Consider the following 7610-nt stretch of genomic DNA (forward strand, 5'->3'; position numbering starts at 1 on the left):
ACGTTTCAGTAAGACATAACATTGCAGCATCTCCCACGTTTCTACCTGCGGCGTTTTGCTAGCCCATGGAACAAAGGAATAGGGTCCGGTATGATCAGTGGAACAGCTGAGTCGGAGTTGAAGTCGTATTTGAAGTCGAAATCAAGGGTAGTAACTGTCGATCTGATGTCCAGAAGTACTTGGCGGTCATATGTGATAATAGTATGAACTTTCTGTACAAAAAAGTCAAGATAAACACAATAAAAGTCACTATATAGCAAAGTTGGGTTGGAACTTCTCCATTGGCCCCATCTTTCTAGAGTCGCAGTTCAATTAATCGCAGAGAAAAGAAACTGCCGTACAGTTCCTGGCTCAGCAACTTTCCTTTTCTGCAATTGATTGAATTGGGGACCAATATGATTTGATTATGCCAGACCAGAGACCTCCCTCCTCTCTTACTCTCCACCTCTAACCCTTTGATATGTAAAGAGGGGGTTACGTTGTGACCCCTCCCACTATCAATCCTGTGGTGCCGAGTGGGAAACAGCTTTAGGAGCTCTGCTCCCCTTCAGAGTGATGTATCCGGAAACATCTCAACAATGCCAACCCCCCCAACACACACCACCCTCGAACCCCCCAAAAACAAGGCAGCATCATTGCTGTGGGAGCTCCTGAAATCCATAGCATCATGGACTACAAATCCATAAAGACCGTATGGTAAAAGATGTGCAGGCCAGTGGGACAGACTGACAGTATGCACGCATGCACACACACACACCTGTAGGATGTCATTGGGGTGGTCCAGAGCAGACGCCACGTAGAGTTCATGTCCACACACCACCCCCTCTGCCAGGAAGTACTTGAGCAGCATACGAGAGTAGCTGTCATATCGGTCCTCCTCTGAGAGACAACACATACAACATAACATTAGGTCCCACTGTCATAGTGTCCTCCTACCTACACAGAGAACAGCGTCATTGACACAGATCACTGCCACTTTAGTCTCAAAAATGGAAGAAACAAATGACATTATAAACACATCATGTACACAGCATAGAGGTGATGAAGTTTAAATGTCTATATACATTGACAGTAAAAGACAGGATTCACTGTTCACATAAAGCCACAGTGTTTCCCAACGTAACACCTTACACCTGGCTGAGCCTAATTACAACACAACAGATGGGGATCTGTCACACTGCCTGTCTGGAATGGATGTAATGACCAGTCACGCTTAGTGAGGGAGGTGGGGAGAATGGACACGACACAGAGACACAGGTGTCATCTCCTGAACCAGAGCTCCCAATCATATGAGACGACAGCCACACCTCTCACAGAAAGGGGTGAGCCACACATCATCTCCTCCACCATCTTGAAGAGAGGATAGGACATCCTGTGTGGAGGATTCACCAGAGTTCTCATGGAGGTATGAGCCCTGTCAGCTAAATGACATAGGGATATGGAACTCAACCATGCATTCAGAGTCGGGAGTGTTTCTTCACGCCAATGAAATGACTGTTGTCTGTTTATTTTGTTGATGTGTGAGTCAAGTCAACTCATTTCAATGGTAGCCAATTTCTTGACATCCAGCTCACTTTAATTCACTGTTGTTCTCTCAGGATTATGATGGTGATGATGGCTTTTCAGATGGCCTTGTGTTTGTTGATGTAATTCATATGAACACTATTCAATTCAGAAGATAATGCTGGTTTAGGTGTGTATAAAATGGCATCAGGTGACATTTACATCCAAAAAGACGTGCAGTCTAAATGTCAAACACAACACAACAGTGAGACACCAGGCCTAATTCTAGTGGAACTCTGAGAGCTGTTTGCAGCTTCAGGACAAAATAGGCTAACACTTGGAAGAGCTTGCATTCTGGTCTTATTTACGTCTGTATTGAAATCCTGAGTGACAGTGAGGACTAGTGACTAGTGAGTGAGGGACACATTCCACCACGGATGGCTACCTCAGACCACACAAAGCACCCACCACCCAACCACAGAACCACAACGTAGGCCCACTTCCAGCTTCCACGCCCCCACATACCACTACTCAGCATGCCACTGCTGCTTCTTGTCACAGCCACAAACCACCATTTTGTAAAGCAGTCTCTGGCCTCTACACACAATGGCAGACAGTGGGCACACACACAAAGGACAGTGACAGTTAAAGGTGAAGGCCATACAGCTGACATCACATCCGACAGCTCGGGAATAACGCAGAGCCATCCAGGAACACCTGGAGAATGTACTTCCCTCTCCGCCCCCCGACGTTCCTGGCCTGTTTCCTCATTCCTCACCCATGATGGGACAGCTCCCGGGATGGCCCAGGAAATTCCCTGCCTCTTCAATTTGTCGTCGGTGGGGCTCCCCATCCTCTTATTGATGGCTTTCTAGGTCAGTGGGACCTTTGTGGCTTTCAGCAGGGCCCACAAAGCCTCCCAAATTGGCCCTCTCCAGATGAGGCCCATTGTGCCCTGCCTTTCTATGGGAGCCCTTCCAAATAGAACCTGAGGGAGTCATTAGGCTGCTGAGGAGGAGGGGGCTGAGAAAAGAAGAGAGAGTGGGGAGTGAAGGGGGGCAGGGTATGGAGGGGTGAGGCGGCAGAGTCACCTCTTGGTGGGTCGTGACCACAGGACTCCAGGAAAGTTCAGTCACTCTCTGAACAGTTAGAGGGGGAATTCCTTTTTGTCTTAACAGGTTTTCCTTTTTTGGTGCTCTAATTTTGCTCATTTTGACGTGGGATTGTAAAGGGGAGTGAACTCTAGGATTTGGCTTTTAACATGGAGATAGAATGGCCCTGTCTCACGTAGCTGAAGGGGGTGGAAATGGTGGGGGGGGGTGGAGATGGTTAGCCACGCTTCAGGATTGTTTTGATCACATGGACTGGGATATGTTCCGGGTAGCTTGCGAAAATAATCTAGACGCATACACGGATACGTTGACGGGCTGCCCCCAGGAAGTCCAGGACCAAATTGCACGGGCGGGGTTCAGACCCAGGGCCTCCAGTTTAATGATGAGCTTGGAGGGTACTATGGTGTTGAATGCTGAGCTATAGTCAATAAACAATATTCTTATGTAGGTATTCCTCTTGTCCAGATGGGATAGAGCAGAGTGATGGTGATTGCATCATCTGTGGATCTATTGGGGCAGTAAGCCAAGTGGGTCGAGGGTGGCAGGTAAGGTAGAGGTGACGTGATACTTGACTAGTCTCTAAAAGCACTTCATGATGACAGAGGTGAGTGCTATGGGGCGATAGTCATTAAATCCAGTTACCTTTGCCTAAATGTATTTGGCTAAGGTGTATGTAAACTTCTGACTTACACTGTATACACCTAGGGAGCCTGAGACCAGTAATATTATATACACCTAGGGAGCCCGAGACCAGTATTATTATATACACCTAGGGAGCCTGAGACCAGTAATATTATATACACCTAGGGAGCCTGAGACCAGTAATATTATATACACCTAGGGAGCCCGAGACCAGTAATATTATATACACCTAGGGAGCCCGAGACCAGTAATATTATATACACCTAGGGAGCCCGAGACCAGTAATATTATATACACCTAGGGAGCCCGAGACCAGTAATATTATATACACCTAGGGAGCCTGAGACCAGTAATATTATATACACCTAGGGAGCCTGAGACCAGTAATATTATATACACCTAGGGAGCCTGAGACCAGTAATATTATATACACCTAGGGAGCCTGAGACCAGTAATATTATATACACCTAGGGAGCCCGAGACCAGTAATATTATATACACCTAGGGAGCCCGAGACCAGTAATATTATATACACCTAGGGAGCCCGAGACCAGTAATATTATATACACCTAGGGAGCCCGAGACCAGTAATATTATATACACCTAGGGAGCCCGAGACCAGTAATATTATATACACCTAGGGAGCCCGAGACCAGTAATATTATATACACCTAGGGAGCCCGAGACCAGTAATATTATATACACCTAGGGAGCCCGAGACCAGTAATATTATATACACCTAGGGAGCCCAGTAATATTATATACACCTAGGGAGACCAGTAATATTATATACACCTAGGGAGCCCAGTAATATTATATACACCTAGGGAGACCAGTAATATTATATACACCTAGGGAGACCAGTAATATTATATACACCTAGGGAGACCAGTAATATTATATACACCTAGGGAGCCCGAGACCAGTAATATTATATACACCTAGGGAACCCGAGACCAGTAATATTATATACACCTAGGGAGCCCGAGACCAGTAATATTATATACACCTAGGGAGCCCGAGACCAGTAATATTATATACACCTAGGGAGCCCGAGACCAGTAATATTATATACACCTAGGGAACCCGAGACCAGTAATATTATATACACCTAGGGAGCCCGAGACCAGTAATATTATATACACCTAGGGAGCCCGAGACCAGTAATATTATATACACCTAGGGAGCCCGAGACCAGTAATATTATATACACCTAGGGAGCCCGAGACCAGTAATATGATATACACCTAGGGAGCCCGAGACCAGTAATATTATATACACCTAGGGAACCTGAGACCAGTAATATTATATACACCTAGGGAGCCCGAGACCAGTAATATTATATACACCTAGGGAGCCCGAGACCAGTAATATTATATACACCTAGGGAGCCCGAGACCAGTAATATTATATACACCTAGGGAGCCCGAGACCAGTAATATTATATACACCTAGGGAGCCCGAGACCAGTAATATTATATACACCTAGGGAGCCTGAGACCAGTAATATTATATACACCTAGGGAGCCTGAGACCATTAATATTATATACACCTAGGGAGCCCGAGACCAGTAATATTATATACACCTAGGGAGCCCGAGACCAGTAATATTATATACACCTAGGGAGCCCGAGACCAGTAATATTATATACACCTAGGGAGCCCGAGACCAGTAATATTATATACACCTAGGGAGCCCAGTAATATTATATACACCTAGGGAGCCCAGTAATATTATATACACCTAGGGAGCCCAGTAATATTATATACACCTAGGGAGACCAGTAATATTATATACACCTAGGGAGACCAGTAATATTATATACACCTAGGGAGACCAGTAATATTATATACACCTAGGGAGCCCGAGACCAGTAATATTATATACACCTAGGGAACCTGAGACCAGTAATATTATATACACCTAGGGAGCCCGAGACCAGTAATATTATATACACCTAGGGAGCCCGAGACCAGTAATATTATATACACCTAGGGAGCCCGAGACCAGTAATATTATATACACCTAGGGAGCCCGAGACCAGTAATATGATATACACCTAGGGAGCCCGAGACCAGTAATATTATATACACCTAGGGAACCTGAGACCAGTAATATTATATACACCTAGGGAGCCTGAGACCAGTAATATTATATACACCTAGGGAGCCCGAGACCAGTAATATTATATACACCTAGGGAGCCTGAGACCAGTAATATTATATACACCTAGGGAGCCTGAGACCAGTAATATTATATACACCTAGGGAGCCCGAGACCAGTAATATTATATACACCTAGGGAGCCTGAGACCAGTAATATTATATACACCTAGGGAGCCCGAGACCAGTAATATTATATACACCTAGGGAGCCTGAGACCAGTAATATTATATACACCTAGGGAGCCTGAGACCAGTAATATTATATACACCTAGGGAGCCTTAGACCAGTAATATTATATACACCACCCTAAATTGCTCTAAAATGTTAGTTTTTTTCTCTGCAAAAGGTGGGTAAACTTTCACAAAATAAAAAAGGTGGGTAAATTATCAAAAAATAAAAAAGGTGGGTAAATTATCACAAAATAAAAAAGATGGGTAAATTATCAAAAAATAAAAAAGGTGGGTAAATTATCACAAAATAAAAAAGATGGGTAAATTATCACTAAATAAAGAAAGTGGGTAAATTATCACAAAATAAAAAAGATGGGTAAAATGCGTTTACCCTCCATTACACTACTGTTTGTCATGCCAAACATGATGGGGGAGTTGGCTAAGAACAAACACATCTGACTGCCAGGCTAGGTTATACACACCTGAACCAATGAGGGCCAGATCATTCGCTTTCTGGGTGATCAGAAGGATCAACTTATCTACAAGGGTGTATTGTTTTAAGGGACTTGGATGGCAGGTGTCAGGCAAAACAGCTTTGTGCTTGTTGGTCAAAAACAAGCAGTGCCCTCTGCTGAACCCACTAAAGCAAGTGAGAAGCACAGGTCAAAGGTAATCTAAGTGATAAGGACAATCTAATGCCATAGCATCAGTCTCGGGTACTTTCAGGTGGAGATAGTGACTGCAATAATCCCTGGGGCTCATTCGAAACATTGACGACAGCGCGGCCAATGTGTATAACAGTCCTGACGCTCTGTCTACACTTTAATACTCTTAACTTGGAAACTTGGAACTTTACTAGGTTTTGGAAACTTTTGGAACTTTACTCTCATATCATCGAGAAAGATTAAATTACTATACACCTTTTTAACACTTAACACTGTTGATGTTACAGCTTGTTTATGGAAGAGAGAGGCGCCCACCAGTTCTAATTAGCTATCTAGCGTCTCCAATCACCAGTGTGTAACGGAAGAGAGACGCCCATAGAGTGCCTTATAGAACTGTATCGCAATTGAGAATCGATTCCCGTTTAGATAGATTATTTGGCTGTTTTGGCTGCCAGAGCCAGTTTATGTCTGATCATAAGGTTCTTGGATATTAAAAGGAGTAGGTTACCTAGGCTAGTACATCTTGGACAAGGTACAGTAGTACCTCTACTCATAAATGGTCTAAATGTACAATAGAAAATGTAGAATTAGACTTACCTATGAGTAGAAGGGTTCCAACTGCTAAACCACCACCTATTTCAAGAATAAAAAAAATATTACAAATAGGTTGATTTTTGTTCATGACAACGCCATATCATTTACAGATAACCAAGTGTAGCATAGGCCTGACATGCAGGGTGATTCCTCACGAAAGCAGGATATTTTATTTTTTTAAAGACCATGATTTGGAGGGATTTTCACAACATTTCATCCATAGAATGGTTCTTTGGAGGAAGGATTGTTGAAATATATTTGACAAAACATAGAGAATTAATATTAGCATATTTCACATTTTGTCCTTACATAGGCCTGTTTCATATGTAGGTGTTAAAAAGCAAAAATGACTGCTTGCTCTGAAACACGATTGGTATTTTGATTTAAAAATGTGGTCCTGGTTTTGATCCAGCTCTAACTAATCAAACTAATTGTTGAATAAGTGTTGGACTGGAACAAAAACCTATAAACTAGTTACGAGTGCCCAGTACCATGACTGACGAATACTCCAGAGCCAGCTGACAACCTTTACCATGGCGTGAAGGTGTGCCGGTTGTTTCAAATGGAGCACACGAATTATTGTTGACGTTACATGAATGTTATAGTAAATAACGTGAAGCTAGCCGGCTACCTTCATGCGACTCAGTGGTTGAAGACATGCAGTCGAATAGTGACAACGATAACATTCCTTTAAAACAATTATTATTGTTAGATAGTTTAATCCATCAGAAATAGCAAAACAACTCGCGTTAGCTAG

The 7610-nt window shown here is 43.4% G+C and overlaps 1 long non-coding RNA gene across 5 annotated transcripts in view; it reads right to left on the reverse strand.

Moving 5' to 3' along the window:
* LOC106562399 (elongator complex protein 4) overlaps nucleotides 1-7610 on the reverse strand; it is a 172333-nt gene that overhangs the window by 164501 nt on the left and 222 nt on the right. For 4 of the 5 annotated variants that reach the window (XR_006762281.1, XR_006762278.1, XR_006762277.1 and 1 more), the window contains exons 2-3: nucleotides 6857-6892; nucleotides 758-879 (exon numbers count right to left, since the gene is read on the reverse strand). This is a non-coding gene — a long non-coding RNA (elongator complex protein 4). Of the gene's footprint in view, nucleotides 1-757; nucleotides 880-6856; nucleotides 6893-7484; nucleotides 7586-7610 lie in introns of those variants that run through there. The other variant, XR_006762280.1, reaches the window with a different exon arrangement.

Source organism: Salmo salar, chromosome ssa26 (assembly GCF_905237065.1).
Source record: "Salmo salar chromosome ssa26, Ssal_v3.1, whole genome shotgun sequence".
NCBI lineage: Eukaryota > Metazoa > Chordata > Actinopteri > Salmoniformes > Salmonidae > Salmo > Salmo salar.